Below are 21830 nucleotides of genomic sequence, written 5' to 3'. Positions count from 1 at the left end.
TTGTTCAAATAGACCTGCCGATTATGGCCGAGCTCTGGGACTCATTTCGCCTTTTGGCCCATTTCTTCTAAGTTTGCTATTTAAATGCTTTCTTCAACCTAACACTGGTAAATACCGCTAAAGTTTCTTCTAATTCTTTAAGCATGTTGATTAAATAAGTTTGTGCTTTTTTTTAAAAAAAAAAAAGTGCTCTGTTGGTTTCGCTTGTGCTTGTTTAAACTCAGCATTTGCTCCTGTGCTTCTTTCGGGCATGTTTGTACTCGTTTAAATTCCGCCTGCTGCTTTTAAAATAACGCTAAAGTTCTTCAAAACATTTTGGTGCTTTTAAAATACGCCGTGGCGCTTGTGCCTAGTCCTAACAATACATGGCTGCGGCCGGACGGGTCCCCGCTGGACGTATCTTACCTTCATTCCGTTATGTTTTATTCCTTAACGTAATTAAAAATGCAACAAATACATGTAATATATTTTCATTATTAAAGTTTAAAGGCAAACCTTATCACCCAAACCATATGGCCCCTATCGGCAACACGTGTAATACACATTTGGAATATTCCTGACATTTATCATACTCACATTCAATTGAAAACACCTTCACAACAGTCTTCATTTTTAATGCTTTATTTACAAGTATTTACAAGTATTTACATATTTTAGTACTGATAGTCAATGTTCTGTTCAGTCTCATCCACTACTGGCTTCCTCATCTTGCATCATCTCCCTTGCCTTGTACTCCATCATTGCCATACTCTCCTCCACCATTGCCTTTTTCCTTCACCATTGCTTTTCTTTCCTTCACCATTGCCTTTCTTTCCTTCACCATTGCCTTTCTTTCCTTCACCATTGCCTTTCTTTCCTTCACAAATCCTTGCACTCCTCCACCAATCCTTGCACTCCTCCTCCATTGCCTTGCACTTTTCCTCCATTTCCTTGCACTTTTCCTCCATTGCCTTGCACTTTTCCTCCACCTCCTCCATTGCCTGGCTCTCCACCTCCTCCATTGCCTGGCTCTCCAGCACCACCTCCTCCACTGCCTGGCTCTCCAGCACCACCTCCTCCACTGCCTGGCTCTCCAGCACCACCTCCTCCACTGCCTGGCTCTCCAGCACCACCTCCTCCACTGCCTGGCTCTCCACCACCACCTCCTCCACTGCCTGGCTCTCCACCACCACCTCCTCCATTGCCTGGCTCTCCACCACCACCTCCTCCATTGCCTGGCTCTCCACCACCACCTCCTCCATTGCCTGGCTCTCCACCACCACCTCCTCCATTGCCTGGCTCTCCACCACCATTGCCTTTTTTCCTTTAATTTTTTTTTCAAAAAACTTCTTCAGCCAGGATTTCTTTTTCTTTCTTCCTTTTTCCTTCCTTTCTATAGCCTCCCCAGCATTGTTTGGTACCGCTGGCGGCCTAAAGCACTTCAGAGAAAGCCAAGTCATTTTGAGATGCGTCTCGTTCGAAATCAGATTTGTTTTGAAGTGGTACTGGTGCCTACAGCACAATTTATACCTTCAGAATGATGACATCAGAGTTGTCACGGTAACATTGTGTTCTAGAATTCAAATGTAGGTGCCATGATTGGTCAGTGGTTCCATTTTTTTAAATTCTCTGCATTTTTTATATGCTTTATTCAGCTCATATTTTGCAGCATATAATGTATGAATTTCCATATTTACCTTAATTAGATAAACAGGAACAGAGGAATAAAGCCAATTAGAATGTATGGAACTTCCAGTCTTTCTGTAATATGTCACAGAGTAAGGCATAACTAAACGCACTGCTGAGAAAATGAGCGTAGAGGATTACAGTAGTATAATGCTAATCCCTACTATATACACTCCATATACGATATACATTTTATATACATTTATTATGTATACATATTTTATATACATCTCTGGAAACAGACCGCATATTAGAAAGGCTCGTGTAGCTTTAAGGAACACTGCTGCGTGCAAAGGTCTGTGGGTGCACACGTGACGAGAGCGCGCGGGAGAGCCTGAAGGAATAGGCAGCACGTCGGCGAGCTGCAGTTTATGTGTAGTTAGTTTAGTTGTTCCTGGCAGTAAATGGAGTCCCTGGTTTTTTATGTATGCGTCACTGACGAATGTAAGTACTAAGTTTATTGACTATAAGTGATAAGTGACGCTGTACTAATTCGGTTTACTTAACTGCGCGGCTAGGTTAACGTGACCTAGCTTGCGTACTGTTATAATTATCGCTGACGAGTGTTCCGTTGTATACCTCGGAAAGATATTTGCGTTTATTTCCCGTCCAATCATTCCCTCTAATACGAATTGCTGCTAATGTTATGTATTGTTGTGGGTATAGCCGAACTTATCAATGTTAAGGCGATATGGTACAATTATGCATTATGTTAGTGTATTGTGGTAATAACCATTGTAAGCACTGTGGTAATTTGTTTTTCCTGTTTATTTGTTATAGAACCATACATAAATACAAACTTACTTACCAACCCACTTCGTCTGACTGTGCATCCAACTGACTTCAAGTAAGATAAGCCAGAGTACAACTAATTGCTCCCCCCTCCTGATTGAGAACGTGTATCTGGTGAAATACGGTCAGCAGCCCCCCCCCCCTTCCCTGAATCTTGTCTATCCTGAATAGTGACTGATATCCCACAGCGAGTACTACCCTCCTGCAGCAACCCCTTACAGTTTCCTAGGGGAGTGTGGCCCCCCTTTCCCACACCGCATCAAATTTTTCAGTTTCACTCATTTCTCAGTTTATAGATTATGGGTATGAGCCTGTGTAAAATACACATTTTTTTGCAAACTCCAGCCTGGCTCTTCCCTGCTTCTCATTGATGAAGGGCTTCTTCCTTGCTTTGTGGGTCTTCACCGCTGCTTCTAGGAGCCTGTCCCACCAGTACACTTCATACTGTTTTCCATTTCTTTTTTAAGGTCACTTGAGGTCATCCTCCGATTTGTTAGACACTGACGGATAAGTTGATGGTCATCTCTGGCATTAGAAGGTTGCTTCTGCCCTCTACCTGTGTACTGCGGTCTTAGAAACTCATGAGCATGGAAGCAGCCTGCCTCACAGTGTAGCCTTCTGCCAGCAGAACCAGGATTAAACCAGAATTTAACAATGCAGATTTTAAAAAGTATATAGAGTGGTCTCTTAATTTTTTACAGAGCTGTGTGTTGTTTACATGTATCTATTTTATGTTTTGGCTGCATGTTTGAACCTGAGAGCAGTTTTCAAATGGAGTCTGATTGAGAATACTACATTCACACCCCCAAAACCTTCGTATCCCAAATACTGCATCATGAAAGGTGAAAACTGGTAGGTTTATGCTGGTGAAATAATGAAGATAGATGCTGCTGCTTTTAAATCATTCACAAGGTTGTTTATTGAAATGGTTTATTGAAAGGCATCTAACAATTTCAAACACATATGGAGATATAATAGACATTCGCCTCAGAATTATATTTTATGTAATTTTATCTTTAAAGTGACCTTATTAAATTTGTTCCCCGAAGTAATAATTTCATCTCACACCCTGAGTGCTTTTGCACTCTGGTTATATGTGCTGTTAGTGTGCTAGCAGCATTTTCTACCCAGGGAGTCTGATCGAAACCCAAAATCAAGCTGCTGCTGTGAGCTCCTGCTGAGCACCCTGCTCGGAGGCATGTACACTCGACGGACGCTACGGAGTGCTCCAGTGACCGCCCACTAGTACATATCTGCTGGACTCGACACTCGCCGTACCGTACACCAGACAAAGCATAACACAGTGTGGTGAACAGTGATTTCTATCATCTATATTCTTGTCCTCAGTAGGCGTTATGATGCTGACGTGTCACTGAACGTGTCAGGCAATGTAGTCCATATCTGGTTTGATATCTTACTCCTGGGGATACCTGCATTTCTAGGAACACATTGAACTGCTTATAGACTTTTCACATTTCCCTTTGTCTTCATGAAATAGTTTCTCAATTGGATTTCTACAGAAGTTCAGAAGAGCAGGCCTTGATTTCTTTGGACAACCTGTGCTTAAAGCATGTGACTGGACATTATTATTCTTAGAGATGGAGAAATATGCGTCTTCTCTGTTCATTCCTAGAATAAGGAATGAAATACAGGCAATCTACAGCCCAAGGAAGGCAGACAACCGCCTCTATCTGATTACATGGTCGGTAAGATCAGTTTCCTGGGGAACTCAGTGACTGGAGATTGCAGGAGGAGGTGCGTCCAAGCAACTAGACAAGGCAGGACCAATCAGATGTCTTGGTCCTTGCTCCACTAGTTGCTTGGACCCACCCCCTCTACAATCTGATTGGTAATCTCTCTGAACCAATCACGTTTTGTTCTGCCCTCAGAGCATTTTTGTATAAAATATAAGCATACCACGAGTATACTTTGCTTTTTTATTCCTTATTTGTTGTGTTTAGTTTGTTTTTATTTTATATGGTTTGTGTGTCTAGACTGTGCCAACATGTTCCATGTATGAAAATATTGTACAGGACTTCTGCTGATTGCACTTTGTACATTTTCACAGCTGTGCAAATATTGGTTTGATTGGCCTGTTGGCGCGTAAGTGTGCATGCTGTTGAGGTATATTTTACAGGACAGTTAAAGCATTTCTTTTGTACCCAGTTGTTAATTCTTCATTGTGCATCTGCAGTTTTGTAAATAAGTGTCAGTGTTTGACAATTTTGCCTGTGCAATCAAAAACTACTGAGAAAGTCTTCTGAGAGAAACTTAATTTGGACTATTGTCTGTATGGCTTAAAAGTACAATGTCATGCATCTATCTCATCAGTGTGATTTAGCAAAGGCATAGTAACTCTCATTGCTGTCAGTGCTTTGAGCAGAAATTCAGGCTGGTTGAGGAATACAGCATTTTAATGTCCTTCACTGTTAACTTAAAAAGGTTCCATGCCATTTTGTTTTTCAGACACTAAGTGAACTATAGACAAGGTCTCACTTAGATGCAGTTCTCCTTGATGTAGCTGGGTTTGATTTGTGGCTGGTGTGTAGCTGGCCTCTGAGATGTTGCTCATGACCCTGTTCAGCGCAGGAAACATCCATCAGTGAGCAGGAGGGTGTTCCTTGCTGCGGCACGCAAGAAGGTGAGGCCGGGACATAAATACCCTGTGTGACATGGGGCCTCGGGACACTCCAGTGGGCCAGTCTAATTAAGAACTGAGTCCATGAGCCTCCATATTCCCGTCTCTTTAGCCCAACAGAACTTTTCTCAGCATGACCCTGACATCAGGTATATGAGTTCAGCCCCCATATCTATGACCCCCAGGAAGCAGGGGGAGGGGCAATATTCCCTGCCTAGTTTGGTTCCTTCACTCAAGTTATTTCCCTGGATGCTTTCCGCCTCTTCTCTTTGAGCAGATCTGTGTTATATAATGTTATAGATGGTTTATTGCATCAAGCCTTATTCCTACCCAGTGGTGCTGTAAATTCATTAGTGTGGAAATGGCGTAGGGTGAACCGGTGTATGTGTCCACTCGTGTTTGGATTTGCTTGCAAAATGTCTTTTTTCCAGACTAAGATTTTGTTTTAACCAATTAGTTGAGTGCTCTGTGAATGTGACTTCTTATACTACTGGTTGGTTGAAACAAAATCTTGGTCTGGATTTGTGCCCTGTGGACTGGAAGTCTCCACCTCTGATGAACTTACAGTTTTGAGAACAGAGTCGCAGCCTCAGCAGATTTGCTTTTATTGTAACTCTGGATAAGAAAGATTTGACCGTGTTTAAATGTTGGTGCCTTTAAATGAAACGACAAAATATTCAGTGTTTATTCTGTTATTTTCAAACTAGCAAACAAGTGTTCGTTTTGTAGAAAGGTTACATATTTGTTAAATCAATATTTGCCTATAAATTAAATACTTAATTTATAATAATAATAATAATAATCGATACTTTTATTGTCCCTGTAGGGAAATTGTCTCCCACAACTTGCTCTTTTTTCATAGAGGAAGTTGTCTGCGAAGGGCTGCCACCCGTAGCGGCGCCCAGGGAGCTGGGAGTTAAGGGCCTTGCTCAAGGGCCCACAGTCTGAGGCGGGGTTTGAACCTGCGACCTTCTGATTACAGGCACACAGGCTTAGCGCACAGAGCCACACGCTGCTCCCTAATTTGCACAACCCAGTGGAATACTCAAAATTCTAGACTATTGATAAGCCAATGTTCATGATATATCAGGAGATTTTTTAAACTGCCATATTTGAAAGATTACCTCATTGATAGCATTTATCAGCACTGCTCTTACCTGAAAGATATCAGCGGAAACGCACTGTGGACTGCCCGCTGTGTTTACAGTGTCTTGAAGTCCTTAAATCAGCAGTGTCCTGATAAAATAAATCCAAGCCAAAGTCCCTTATATAAGGATAGTGTGATAGAAAATTCTTGATTATGCTAATCAGTAATCAATAACGGAATATAGATGATTATGCAAAATGAATTACCTAATCAGTAATTAACAATTGAGTTTATAATGTGTTGTTGATTTACACATAGTGGTTGAAATAATGAAATTTACTTGTCATTAATTGAATGTATCAAACAATAATGCAAATCTACTTAAGTAAGAAATTTCTATTTTCTATAGAGGAATTAACATGTTTCCCATGTATTGCTTGTTAAGCAAGAGGCCTAGGTCAAAGCAAAGGCATGATCTGAGAAGTAAGCTGTTGCAGAAGATATTATAAAATGAATGCATGGTATTGGATAATATACAATGTAGAAAAAGAGAACGAGTCCCAGAATGATATAGCAAAAGGAAAAGTCCCAAATAGATAGACTTCTTGTAAGCTGATAGGTGGACCTTGAAAAAGTAGAAGAAACTGGTATCTCCAGATGGCCAAACCTTCTTTGAACTGCCTGGACCTCGAAAGAGCCAGAAGTAACTGGAACGTCCAGATATCCGACTTGTCCTTGATTTGTCAGATGACTGTTGCATTTTAGGCCATAAAAGATGTATGCATTTGTTGCTCGGGGAACAGAACACGAGACGCATGATTGCTGAGTGTCTGTTCCCTTTGAGCTCATCGAATAATAAAGTTCTGTCAAAAACTTAAACATTGGACTTCGAGAAATTTCTTCCACAATAGACAGGCAGAAAGTACCACTGGTGCCAGTTGCTGAAAATTAGGGTACAGATCCAAACAGCTGGATTTGTTACCTGGGACTGGAGGAAGACATGCAAAAACCCAGTGAAATGCTGATGCCCTGCATCCCGTGTGTCGTCATTTATGGCGTAGGATCACCTAGTGTTCCTCTCATGGTGTTTACACCAGAGTAGTGAGCAGACATGCAGGATTATTAGCGTCTACATCCTTCTTCTCTAAAGGTGATATGTTTACAGCATCAAGCCCCCAAGGTGCGCTGTACGTGCCCTCCAGCTGTGCAGGCACAGGTGTGACCTATGTCTGCAGACGGACACTGTGACTTTCTGCTGTGACACTAAGGGACACGGGAAGGAGACACAAAGTCACGCTAAAAAATCTTGTGATGGTCACACCAGACCTGGACATCCGTGTAATTCTGCGTCCCAAGAGCTCGTATGAATCAGTATTTGCAGAGGGAGCATTACATGTTGTTTGAAGGCAGCGCACTGAATAGCGGCTAGTCAGAGTCCATAATTGAATTCCACGGTGCAGTGTCCTGGGTTTCACTTTCTCAGGTGAGAGAAGAGCAGGGCATTCCTCAGAGCCAGGCCACAATGACATGTCTCTGATCTGAAAGTGTATCTCAGGCAGACAGGAGTCAGCCGTCCGATCTGGGGTGTGTTACGGCGGCGTGGCTTGGCGCATATGGAACGAAGGCAATGATCCATGTATGGCTCCAAGTAACATGGGATTTATCAAAAAACAATAATACAAAAACAAAGGGCCCCAAGGTGTCACAAACTGAGTTAGCAATTAAATAAGACTTAACCATGGTGCTGAACTAACAAGCACTAACTACATGAAGTCTAAAGAACAGGTAAGGGAACAAAGCTTTAAACTGAAACAGGTAAGGAATTTACAGGACCTGAAACTAAGGAAACACAGGGAAGTACTACCCTAGGAGAAAAATCAAGAAACAAGTAAAACAGAACATAAACAAATCAATATCAAACGAAGGATACACCAAAACAGGGAAGCAAAGGACTAAACACTAGGAAAATCAGAAACCCAATAAACAAAAGAGGGGAAGCTGGCCTCAAATCCACGACTGTAGGGTTATAGCTTCTGTACCACACAGGCAGCCCGTTCAGCTACGTGGCTGTCTTGGGAGCCAGGGAAACACACAAGGGTCTAGTACAAAGACAGGAGGGACTGATGCTTACAGGGATGAAGCCTGTCAGTTTTTGTCATGATCCCAAATAGTGAGCAAATGAAATATTTACTTAGAAAAAGGCGAAAAGAAATTGAAGTCTTGTAGAGATCTTCCAGGTGATCAACTGACATGGTTGCTGAATAAAGTTTAGCAGATTGCGCAAATATCTATTGGTTTTAATGCACAACCAGTATAAAACTGAAGGAACAATATCACATTTGTGTTGTTTGACTGTACCCTGTTTTGTAATGATTAATCTGATTGGTAACACTACTCGAGGGGGCACCAATAATATAGGATTATGCTATTACATGTGTGTTAATTAACCACAGTCTAAGTCTTTGCTACCCACTGATCTCATGTTCATCATTCATGACTTGTGTACACATGTTTTACTGTATGTCAAGCAATTACTGTATTTGTTACTATATCTGTTAATTTTGCAAACCTTTGTGAAATACCGAAGGAACAAGTAATGAATAACACAAGTGAAACACTTATTTTTTGTTTGTTCATTATGAATAAATTGTCACACACATTTTATCTCAAGCAGTTGCTATATTTGTCACTATATCTGTTAATTTTGTAAGCCTTTGTGAACGACTGAAGGACCTACTGAAGGGACAAATGAGGAATAAGACAAGTAGCTACTATATTTGTTCATGATTTGTACTTCAGCAGTAACTGAGTATCTAATACATATATGTGCCCCGCAAGTAGTGTTACCAAATGAGTAAAGATACTGCTTCAGGTAATGCAGTTTCTCTGTTGTTTAGTGATCCAGCTTTTCCTCTCCTTGATTCGGGTTTCATGAGTATTAGTGATGACTGGTCACCAAATATTCTCCAGTCTCCAGAACTCTGGATCTACTGCCGATGGCGTACATCTAGAGAGTGAGCTCATTCAGGTTTTTGTTCATTGTAGTGACTGGATTTCCACCTAGTTTTAACTGTGTTTTTAATTATCTCTCATTCCCATATTTTGTCATTTATCCACCAAATATTGAGAAGGAACATTCCTATGCGAAATATCTCCATTCTAACACCAGTAAAACTACTTTCAGTAAAACATTTGCATCACACCTGCACTTTGGCCCTCGTTTTCAGTAACTGCCCCTAAAATCGTACATTTTTCACTCATGATCATCTCCTTCTTTAGAAATTGACAATGGAGGAATTATTCTTCCATTATGGGACAATAATATAAAAATACAGAGTGCATTATGGGAAAAGAATTATGCAGGATGTCATAAATGGAAGAGCATTATTCCATTTTAAAAGACAAATGACTGCTGTGGAAAACCCTAAATATTACACAATATCTGGGAGACCTTGGTTTATACGATTACATTGCAAAGGTTGTTATGGTGTAAGTTTTGCATTTTATCCTGAAAAACTCATCGAATGCAGGCAGGGATACTTACTTACGTAGTGATTTGGCTTGACAAATTAATATTTCCCAAAACTGGGCTGGAACATCTTCACTTGTTTTTTCATTACTGTTTGTTGAACCTCAAGTTGAAGAAGGACTTTGATGCAAATGGGAGATGGGAAGAGCTTATTAAGCAGCCGAAAGCAGCGTCGTCTTCGTGGGTGTGCTGCAGATGAACTGTGTGTAATTTAATAGGATGTTTCTTGCATATCATCAAAATTATACTTAATATTCCGATCGCCATCCATCCCTCCATCCATTACAGGGCGTTCACATGGACTGAGCATCTTTTATAGAAATAACCGGAGAGTAACCAAAGGTCCCAGAGAAAACCCCGGCAGACAGACTCCACAGTACCACAGCTGGGCTGGTTCACATCTTCATGTGCATAGTTGAGCAAATCTGCTTAATTGATGCATTAAAATAAGAAGGATCAACTAAGACACATTTTTATTATCATGACAAAGTATAAAAGTCAATGAATCTCACCTCCTCTGTTGTTATAAAACCTGTTCTAGTGCTTAATTTATATTTAATTGATTCGTTGTCTAGAATTCACTTTAATATGTCACTGAGCTCTCTGTCTGACACACTGGAATTTCTTTCTTAACACAAGACGATGTAATTGTCAGTGAATGAGTTTATAATAGAAACATGAAAGGCTGTAATCAGGACTGACTTGGAAGGGGCCGGGAGAGACATGCAGATTCATCAAGAAGAAAATCTCTGCTCTCTGTAAATATCTCCTCACTCCAGGTCTGGGGTTTCTGCGTTGTACAAAGATTGTGTCCTGAACTCCTGATCAAGTGGGCAGTTGTACTCTAAATTAATTTTGATAACACTTTACAATAATGTTCAGTTATACCACATATACAAGCCTTTAAACATTAACCAATCATTTACAACCCCTCAATAAGACATTTATAAGCATGTAGTTAAGGACTAAACATTTGTAAATTATTAAAACGGGAAATGATCATTTTACTTAAAGCTGTCATATATAATGTGTTATAGATAGATTCATAATGCATTATAATGTTCGGTATAAGAATTAATAAAGCATTACAGCATCATCTATTGCCAGTCATGAGGCATTATAGCATTGATTATAATATTTCGTAAGCTCCATTGAAGTTCTTTTCTATAATTCGCTATTGATACCTTCATAATGTATTACAATGGTCAGTATAAGCAATAAAGATGCTTTGCACTGCATTTTGAAACCGGAGTACCCGGAGGAAACCCCACGACAACATGGAGAGAACATGCAAACTCCACACACTTGTAACCCAGGCGGAGACTCGAACCCGGGTCCCAGAGGTGTGAGGCAACAGTGCTAACTACTGCACCACCATACCGCATTACTAATAAATGATTACAAATGATTAAGAATTTGTAAAGAATTTGTTCAACATTAAATACAGGTGTACTAATCATTTAGTAATGATTTGTTTATTATAATTTCCCCCCTTCATTCACTTATAAATGTTTATTAATGTTTTGGAAATTAGTATTAGATTAGTTAGCCTTTAACTACAGGCTTATGAATGTCTTATTGAGGTTTTGTGAATGGTTAGTTAATGTTTATTTAAAGGCTTATACAAGTGGTATAAATGAACATAAATGACCTGAATGTTACCTTAGTTTTTGTTTCATACCTGTTCTTTCCATTTACAGATGAAATCCAGGCCTTCTAACTGAAAAGTTGTGCCTTTACAATGGAGATTTCCATGGATGCCTGAGCGTGACCTATGCAACGCGGACTCCCTATTGCCAAACTCACAGCCGCCAGTTACACATCTTTTGCTTTAATCTAAGCTGATTAGACTTTAATGATCTTGGAAAAAGTTTGACCATACAGCAGCTTTTATTAGATTTTGATGCAATTATCGGATGCCCATTATATCCTTGGGATGTATCGGTGCTGTAGATTTTTCATGACTCTCAGTTACCATTAAAAAAGAAAATCAATGTTTTGTTCCAGACTGTTTTGTTAGCTGTAAAACGCACCCAGTCTTGTAATTAAATTATATAAAGGCCGTTTCACTCATGATTTTTGAGCAACCCTTCAGATAAATGCAGCAGGAAGCATCTCTTTCAGTCAAAGCTTCCATTCATAAGGATGCATATTATCCGTTTTTAATCAGATGAATATGGTTTGTATTTTCATGACCTTCTCATCGATACTCATTAAGTCTTCACCTTGAGATCTGCTCGCTTGTCATCATATGCATCAGAAACAGACACAGGTTTTTCTTCCAGTAGTATTTTCAGTTTGGTTGTCATAATGTGACACCAGAGGTTGCAGGGATGCTTGATAGAAAGCGATGAGTCTGTTGTAACACTGACCACCCCCCCTGCCCACTCATGAGACAGGCTACATGCAGCTTGACCACAGCTGGATCCATTCATCTTCAGTAACTGCACGGGGGGGGGGGGGGCGGGTCTGAAAGTCTATGGGTGGAAGACAGCAAACATCCCAGGATGGGGCACCAACCCATCACAGGGCACGCTCACGATCTTCAACTAACCTCAGCGTGTTCCTGGACTGTGGGAGGGTGGGCTGGAGTACCTAGAGGAAACCCCACAACGACTTGGGGAGAACATGCAAACTCCACATCCATGGAATCATGGCGGAGACTCGAACCCTGGTTCCAGAGGTGTAAAGTGACAATGTTAACCACCGTGTTGCCCCACAACTCAGTATCAGAGATACTCCGTCAGAAAGAACGACAAACATGCTATTTTAATTTTTTTTTGTACTGAGGAGAATGACAGCTGCATTTCTTACAGTGAGGAAAGGGTTTGACTAAGAGGCTTATCTGTGTAAGCAGGCAATGGAGCTTCTGTATAAGGAGCGACAGGTGTGGAGGCAGACCGGGCAGGGGTGGGGGGTGTAGGAATTATTAGCTCAGGCAAATTTGAATATCTCCACCAATATGTTTTGAAATTAATTAACTTCATTATTATTTAATGCTGATTATTAACCAATTGTTATGCCGAATGATCGGCTCCTCCAAACTCAATTGTGAATCCCCGTGAGTCTGTTAATGTGAGAGTTAAATGGGATTCATTAATAACCAGTATCGCTGAATAACCTGGGTTAGAAGGCTCGTCCAGCGAGCTGCGACACCAGGTAACGTAAACGATCGGTAGCGAAGCTCCCCTCGCGGCCGATGAGAGAGAGTCTCGTGATATTTCAGGCGAATTTGAGGTTTCAGAGCGTAGTAGCCAGATCGCACAGAGGCAGGGACTATTGTGAGCACTCAATGACGGAGGCTGAAGTTGTGTAAAAGACATACATTTATTCCTACAACTAACATAAGACAGACATTACACCTAAACAATAAACATGAAATAACGGAATAGACACCAACAATGTAAACATGAAAATGCAATGACCAGATTTAAAATGAGTAACCTAAAAAGGGAAAAACTGTTCTGCAAAGCAAGCAGTTTGTGGAAACACAAACCTAAAGTAATATAGCAGGTGAATAGGACAGTTTAGGTTGTTAGAAATGAAAGGAAGTTGGTTTACTTGGCTGCAGGAAAGGGGGGGGGGTCTTGGTAGTTGGTTACAGTGGCTGATGAGCTGATAGGTGATGGCACTCAGGGAGGCGTGGTGTTTGCAGCGGTTGTTGGAGTGGAGTCCCTCTGATTCTCTCTCCTGGTGAATCTTGGGCTTGGTTGCGGTTCTCTGTCCAGCTGGGCTTTCACTGGCAAGCTTCAGGAGGGCTTCTTGTTGGCTTCTCTTCTCTTGGGCTGATGTTCTCTGCCTCTCTTCGGGCTGATGGTCTTTTGTTTTCTCCTCCCTTCTGTTTTTCCTCTCCTGGCTTTGTTCTGAGGTGCCAGGTTTTATAGTGTAAAGTTTGTGAATAGGACTAACCAAGAATTCGACTTCTGGACCAATGGCTGACCATCCATTTGGCAGGCTTTCGGAAGGGGGTCTGTATCAGTCCTTTTGAGATTCATGACCAAGCTGATTTCCCTTGTATTGATGATTTTCGTTAGGCTGGTGGTAACCACTGACCAGATTTGGAAACTGAAGTGATTTTCCATCGGTTTGATACCAAACATGCTATACCAGCCTAGCGGTTCACACCGAATACCATCTGTAATGATTAATTAATGATTACTTATATTATGTTATTATGTTATGTTATATTACATAACACCTGGTGGTCCAGGTTGCACCTCAATCAGAGGTTACCCTTTATACAGACATTATATGACATATTCTCATTCCAACAGCACATCTTACCCTTAGATAGGCATGGTAGAATACAAAGATCAGATAAGGGCTGCTGAGGAATGTGGAAAAGAAAAGTGGTGGGGCGAAGGTTTGTCAGTCAAGGAAAAAGAATCTGTGAAAGTTAGGACACGTTACAAACATAACCTATCTGTATATTGAGACTAGTAGTCATGAGTAAATGAATATACAGATATACAACAGCCAAACTTAAAAGAAACTTTCTTTAGGGTGTTGGGTGAGTGGTATGTAAGGCAGGATGTCTGGGGAGGGGGTTGTGTGCCAAGTCGAGGGACCCCTGTCCTTGAGGTCCACTCTGCTGTCTGTAGGTCGTTAAAACTTTGAGCAATAAAAGTTGGAGTGCTGGCCTCCCTTGTTATCTATGTGTGTTTAAGTGTGTCTGTGTGTGTGGGGTCACTAACCCACTTTGAGGCTTAGGCCAATGTGTGCCTCTCGTACCAGGCTAGGCCTTGTCTCAGGCCACCTGGAATTTAAGCTTTGTGATATGTGCATGTGTGATCCTACAGGGGCTTCAAGCATGCTGAGGCAATCCAGGACGATCATCAGCAGAAGATGACCCTGGGGTCAGAGTGGGGGGGAGTTTATATTCCCTGTCCTGCTCGTCGTCATGTGAATGATAAGAGCGTCTGTCTTTTTCGTTTTTAAAAGAAGCAAACTTGTTATTAAGCTACATCCAGAAAAGACGCTACACACTGAATACAGTACAGCTGCAGGCTGCACACGACATCTGCTCCTAACGGGACAGTGTGAAACAATTAAGCGAAGCTGCAGTGATATTTCATTTTGCATCGCCCCGGTTCATTTGATATGGGCATTTTAACGCTACAGTTTCAATGAGTGATTAGGTCACGCTGACGTTTCTCTGCGGTCCCTCACAAGCTTTGGGTTCTGCGTCACATGGAAAATGTTGTCCTGACACATTTTGACTTTGCAGTTTACGTCGTTATACCGCACCAAGGTTGAATCCTTATAATAGTAATGGGTGGAGTGGGGTTCCTGTCACCCCCAATTTGAGCTGAATTAACTCCCTGTAATGCAGCTTCGCCCCCAAAAGCATGTGATTGGTCAAATGAGGTCTGCAAATTGCTCATAGTGTCTGCACTGTTAATGATTCATAATAATGATGCAGCTAATACGCTACATCATGGCCATGTGGTTTCGGCTGATGTCAGAACATAAAGCCCCTCCCACTGGACTAGTCAGGAAAGATGAAAACCTAAAGACTCAGATTTAGGAGCACAGGAGTGAGGGTGGGATAGGAGCAGCCGCAGCAGAATTGGCATCTCACCGGGACGGCTTTTTCCGGAAGCTGGGCGCTCTCCTCCAGACGCTTGCTTCTCACATGGCTGCTGTCTGTGCACATTGAACAATCCATGTGGCAATTTGCTCAGACTTTTTATTTTCATCCAAGACCGTGTTACAGAATCCTATTTTAAAAACAGATTTTAAAAGGAATTGTTGCAGCTACAAAAATTCCTAAAGAAATGTGCCATGTCTTTTATAGTATCAGTAAAGAATGCAAATTCTTTATGATTCACTCTCTGATATGCTTAGTTACTTCTGGAAGTGCAGAGAGACTCCCTGGGTGGGCTGCTGGTCTGTTTTAGGGTTCATCCATTTGGATATCGATTCAGTTCTATAGATTACCTATTACAAAGCACACAAGCACAGCCAACAACAATCCTGGGCTCCATGAATTTACTTATTTATGGAGGTCAGGTGACAAAGAGAAGAAGTTGCAGAAGCCCTCAACTGCACAAGACAAATCTAGCTGAGCTTCTTCATGAGATTTTTAGTCAGAACGAACTCCAGGCCGTACCCTTCAAATCCTAGTCCTACACCTCCTTCAAACTGGCCAAACCCCAGTGTAGCTCCTCCTTCAAACTGGCCAAACCCCAGTGTAGCTCCCCCTTCAAACTGGCCAAAACCCGGTGTAGCTCCTCCTTCAAACTGGACAAACCCCAGTGTAGCTCCTCTTTCAAACTGGACAAACCCCAGTGTAGCTCCTCCTTCAAACTGGACAAACCCCAGTGTAGCTCCTCCTTCAAACTGGCCAAATCCCAGTACAGCACCTCTTTCAAAGTAACCAAAGTAACCACAGTACAGCACCCCGGCTCTGTTTGTGAAAAATTGTGGTGTGTCCGCATTTCTGCAGTCAGTGTACCGTTCTAGCTTTGCTGTATCTGGTTTAAATAAAAATGTAAATGAAACGGTCTTGAGCCTTTCGGATGCGGCTCTGAAGTGATCTGAGCTGCCATGTTTGCTCCTGTTGCTGCACAGCATGTTTCAGAAGCCAGCAAATTTGTTTCTGTAACACTGTGACATTTGTTTCATGGTCGTGACAGGTCCTTCTCCCAGAAGCATACCTGCTGGTGGTGGGTGCCCCCGGGAGACCCTGATTGGTCAGAAAGCCTGACTCAGTTTGCCTTTCAAAGGAGGCACAAGGTGTGGACATTCTCGCTGGAGCTGATGGCTGATTGACAGATAGCGGCGGAGGTCCCTGGGGCTTGTTCTGAGTCGTCACTGGCAGGCAGTGACAGCACAGATGTGCTTGTGTGGATGGTGCCGGGAATCCATAAATGGACTGCGAGCTCTTCTGCAAGTTACTGGCCCACAGCCAAAGGAGCCGTTTCCCTATAACTGTAGTGGGTAGGGACTGGTGAATACGGACGGGCAGACAGATGGATATTTTTGTTATTAGTGCTCTTAAAGGTGTGATTATGAGCTTTTTCAAATAGAAAAAGAGCATCTCTCATTAGCATACTGGGGCCAGAAGACAGGAAGCTGCTCGGCTTCCCAGCAGGATGGCCGCTGAGCGAGAATAATGGTGGCTGTTTAAAGGTTGTCCTCTAACTCGCTCTATTCGGTTAACAGAAATGTTCAGGACACCATGTCCTAAACTGTAATAAGCTGCTTCTATTGTGCTCCCCGGCAAATGTTTGGCTTATTACCAAGGTTCGGGAAAGTTCCTCTTCGGAAAAACATCATTAAAATAACTCTCGGTAAAGCTGAAAGTAGACAAACTGCTGGTATTATGGTAAATGAGTCAACCGAAGCTGGAAACAAAGGCAATGTAAAAATGGCAGGTGATAGATTTTCACCTTTTCGAAGCCGTGTGGAAAGAACATTTAACCCGCATTTTATCTCTGCTGTACACCGACTCCACGCTCTGTCTCCATCCCTACCTAACCTCTGACACCAGCATTTCTCTCAGGGCATTTCGATGTTTTGTTAACCAAAGTGGGAATATTTTGAGGGTGCTGGAATAGTGGTGGCTGATTTTCTGCTTATTTACGTGACTGTGGAGGCCATGCGGTCGAGTCCATTTCAGACCACATCATTCACGGTCTCCAATGTCGAGTCCATTTCAGACCACATCATTAACACATCATTGATGTGTTAACAAACATAGTTAGGACTGATGACTCAACTTTGAAGACAAGTTCATCAAATTCTGACAGATCTTCTTATTTCTAGGCTACTAGTAGCATAAGGAAAGTGCATTCCTATAGTTACCTATCCACGGTGATATGACTTTCAGACTAAGTTCTTTACAGCACACATTGGAACAGGGCACCGAATCTTAATGGGGTTCTCCTCATCTAATGAGCTGTGGCTAAGATCACATCCTTCTGCAGGCAGGATTATCTCCTTAGGTTATTCGGTTTTGGAGCAAATGATGTGGCCTTGAGCAATAACAGTATGCAGGCTTTAGACTGCTCCTATTGACTTACAGGGAGAGTACCATTCCATCAAGGAAAGGGGACAGAGGGTCATTACACACTCAGGTAGGTAATAGGGTTTTTCAGAAGCTTTACACATTTCTTGGAATTATACAACAATTTCGAAAGACTATGAAGTCGAGAAGCTGACGAATTGCTGGAAGATGTTCTGATATTCAGTTGAAAAGGCAGCGAACATGGGTCACTGAATCCTTCTATGCAGCCCAGTGACTGTTACATACTGGATAAAAGGGGAACATAAAAGTACATAAAAGATAAAAGTATTAACGGACTTACTTCTAAGTAATTTGTGGCCGACTGTCTTTGGGGAGGTGGCCATAACCTTATCATATTCTGTCATATTCCATTCCTGTTGGGTTTCTTAATAACGTTAAATAAAGAACAAATGAATCATAGTTAATACAATCTTTAATTTATGGGCAGGTTTTACTTTACTGACAGCTTACACATGCCTCACTGTTATGCCTTCGTTTGCACATGTCACGACCCAGTTTAGACCGGAAACCCGAACTGGACTGTGCATGAGCAGATAAGTATCATTTCCGCTCACTACTGCTTCACGGCAGCTGGGCGATTTCACAAATTGATTTATTGCAGTTTATTTAAACATAGGTTGTACTTAGCACTTATTTGAATTATTGTGTATATATCCATCCATCCATTTTCCAAACCGCTCATCCTATTGGGTCGCGGGGGGTCCGGAGCCTATCCCGGAATCAATGGGCACGAGGCAGGGAACAACCCAGGATGGGGGGCCAGCCCATCGCAGATTGTGTATATATGTGTTTTTAAATTACAAAGATTATTTTACTTAAAAATAGTATTTAGCACGATTTGGTTTATTACAGTTTAATAATAGTTTGTAATTATGACATGTTATAATGTATTTTTAAATTATTTTAATCGTATTTTCAAATAATTTGTACTTAGAAAAATAGTCTGTGGTACATTGGGCGGAGCTTAAATTTGGCTCCGCTTATGACATCATAAGCGGGAGGGGGAGCGTATCCCTTATTCTGATTGGTCGAGGGGTTATCTCCATATACCACACATTGCCGATAGGGGGCCATATGGTTTGGGTGAGAAGGGTTGCCGTTAAACTTTAATAGAATAAAAATACATTACATGTATTTATTTGTGTTATTTTTAATTACGTTTTTAAGGAATAATAAAGCATATGGCAGGATGAAGGCAAGCTAGCGCATACACATCTAGCGGGGCCCGTCCGGCCGCAGGCACGGGTTGTTAGGAGTAGGCACGGGCTGGTTGGAGTAGTTGCATGGCACTGGTAATTACACTATATTGGCAACCACTTGAGCCAGGTCATATGACCTACCAGGAAGTTATAAAAGGCTGCCAAGATGGAATCTCATTCTCTTGCTGCTGTGTTTTACAACTGGTCATGGGGTGGGTTCTTCTTCCCTGTGGGTAAGGAAAGGAGGAGAGGGTTTGTTTGAGGGTTTGGGTGACTGCTAGCAGCATGTAACTCTTCATGGAGGACGTGGAGGTGACTGTTTGGAATTTTATCATTTGACGTGATCCCCTACAGGCTGCTGGGCTACAGACATTGAGGCTCTGGTAACTTGGGTTATACTGTGGGATTTAAAAGGGTCTATGTTTCTTTGTTGATTGTTTCTTTGTACCTGTAGCATTGGAATGCTTCTCGTCCTGCAAAGGACCAGACTAGCCGCTGTTTTAGGCTTTTGATAGTCTTTTGGTTTTCTTTAATTAGTGCCCTGGTTGTTGCTATGGGCTAAGTTGTAAGTGTAATTGTAATATTGTATTTTGGACGGTGGACATTGGCCACTACACTCCCCTTATGTTTGTACATGGCATCTTTCTGTACAAGGCCGTATCTGCACAGGCTTTTGCTCTCTGCTGTTGGGGTGCCACACTGAGTGGACACTGTACTGTTGTGTGTAGTGTTTGTCGTGTTGCATGCTGTGTGGTTTTGCCCTCTTCTTTGTCACCAGGGGCCTCCTGAGCTGAGAGCTGCGGGTGCCGATCTGACCTTACTATCTGGAGGATAGTCAGCCCCCCCCCCCCCCCCCAGCAGCCTTCTTTTTCTAATTGTTTTTAGATATTTGTAATAAAGTGAATTGGGTTTTATTTTTGCATGCCTCTTTATTGTCCCTTTGCGGGGAGGGTTCAAACTTAGCCACGTTACAGAAGGAACATTAGGGGTTCCTTCTGCCCTTACCAGGAGGCAGCATAGTCAGAGCACTGGGTATTCTGTGCTTTGGGCACCACAAGAAAGCACCGAAATGTTTTAGAGAAACTTTTGCGTTATTTTAAAAAAGAATCAAGGAATAACCCTGTTAATTCTTTAAATAAATTAACGCAAGAGAGTCGGCTCTTTAAAGAGAACTGTGTGGCTCTATGCGCATGCGCTACATGAGAGCGAGCCAGCGGAGAGCGCATTCGCTAATTTAATCAAGAATTAACCGCGTTATTCCTTGATTCTTGTTAAAATGCTTAGAGCGTTTTACTTTATTATTCACATTGGCAGAAAAGTGCTTCATTACTTAAACCCCTATAACCATAACGTTTATTTGAAATAACAGGCGCTCCGCTGGTGTCGCCATTTTGAAACGGGCTGGCCACTTCGGTTTATCATTTCGGACCGCGTTGTTCAAATAGACCTGCCGATTATGGCCGAGCTCTGGGACTCATTTCGCCTTTTGGCCCATTTCTTCTAAGTTTGCTGTTTAAATGCTTTCTTCAACCTAACACTGGTAAATACCGCTAAAGTTTCTTCTAATTCTTTAAGCATGTTGATTAAATAAGTTTGTGCTTTTTTTAAAAAAAAAAACGTGCTCTGTTGGTTTCGCTTGTGCTTGTTTAAACTCAGCATTTGCTCCTGTTCTTCTTTCGGGCATGTTTGTACTCGTTTAAATTCCGCCTGCTGCTTTTAAAATAACGCTAAAGTTCTTCAAAACATTTTGGTGCTTTTAAAATACGCCGTGGCGCTTGTGCCTAGTCCTAACAATACATGGCTGCGGCCGGACGGGTCCCCGCTGGACGTATCTTACCTTCATTCCGTTATGTTTTATTCCTTAACGTAATTAAAAATGCAACAAATACATGTAATATATTTTCATTATTAAAGTTTAAAGGCAAACCTTATCACCCAAACCATATGGCCCCTATCGGCAACACGTGTAATACACATTTGGAATATTCCTGACATTTAACATCATATACTCACATTCAATTGAAAACACCTTCACAACAGTCTTCATTTTTAATGCTTTATTTACAAGTATTTACAAATATTTACATATTTTAGTACTGATAGTCAATGTTCTCTTCAGTCTCATCCACTACTGGCTTCCTCATCTTGCATCATCTCCCTTGCCTTGTACTCCATCATTGCTTTTTCCTTCGCCATTGCTTTTCTTTCCTTCGCCATTGCTTTTCTTTCCTTCGCCATTGCTTTTCTTTCCTTCGCCATTGCTTTTCTTTCCTTCGCCATTGCTTTTCTTTCCTTCGCCATTGCTTTTCTTTCCTTCGCCATTGCCTCTCCTTCGCAAATACTTGCACTCCACCACCAATACTTGCACTTTTCCTCCATCTCCTCCACTGCCTTGCACTTTTCCTCCATCTCCTCCACTGCCTTGCACTTTTCCTCCATCTCCTCCACTGCCTTGCACTTTTCCTCCATCTCCTCCACTGCCTTGCTCTTTTCCTCCATCTCCTCCACTGCCTTGCTCTTTTCCTCCATCTCCTCCACTGCCTTGCACTTTTCCACCACCTCCTCCACTGCCTGGCTCTCCACCACCTCCTCCACCACCACCTCCTCCACTGCCTGGCTCTCCTCCTCCTCCACCACCACCTCCTCCACCACCACCTCCTCCACTGCCTGGCTCTCCTCCTCCTCCACCACCACCTCCTCCACTGCCTGGCTCTCCACCACCTCCACCACCACCTCCTCCACTGCCTGGCTCTCCACCACCTCCTCCATTGCCTGGCTCTCCACCACCACCACCACTGCCTGGCTCTCCACCACCATTGCCTTTTTTCCTTTAATTTTTTTTTCAAAAAACTTCTTCAGCCAGGATTTCTTTTTCTTTCTTCCTTTTT

At 42.1% G+C, this 21830-nt stretch overlaps 1 protein-coding gene and 2 long non-coding RNA genes across 9 annotated transcripts in view; 1 reads left to right on the top strand and 2 right to left on the bottom strand.

Annotated features, from left to right (window-relative positions):
- Nucleotides 1-21830, bottom strand: part of LOC125714558 (trichohyalin-like) — an 83420-nt gene that overhangs the window by 40675 nt on the left and 20915 nt on the right. The gene's annotated exons all lie outside the window — the stretch shown is intronic.
- On the bottom strand, nucleotides 606-21830 carry LOC125714563 (uncharacterized). Its single transcript, XR_007383775.1, has 2 exons — nucleotides 21733-21830; nucleotides 606-941 (listed from the first exon to the last, which is right to left on the bottom strand). It is a non-coding gene; the product is annotated as an uncharacterized LOC125714563 (long non-coding RNA).
- The window catches only part of LOC125714564 (uncharacterized), a 51341-nt gene continuing 30629 nt past the window's right edge, over nucleotides 1119-21830 (top strand). The window contains exons 1-3 of one of the 3 annotated variants that reach the window (XR_007383776.1): nucleotides 1119-2109; nucleotides 2446-5098; nucleotides 5922-7044. This is a non-coding gene — a long non-coding RNA (uncharacterized LOC125714564). The other 2 variants (XR_007383778.1, XR_007383777.1) reach the window with 2 other exon arrangements.

The sequence above is a fragment of the Brienomyrus brachyistius genome, chromosome 19, assembly GCF_023856365.1.
Source record: "Brienomyrus brachyistius isolate T26 chromosome 19, BBRACH_0.4, whole genome shotgun sequence".
In the NCBI taxonomy this organism is placed as follows: domain Eukaryota; kingdom Metazoa; phylum Chordata; class Actinopteri; order Osteoglossiformes; family Mormyridae; genus Brienomyrus; species Brienomyrus brachyistius.
Note: the sequence above shows the minus strand (reverse complement) of the source record. Positions and strands in the feature narration are given on the sequence as shown.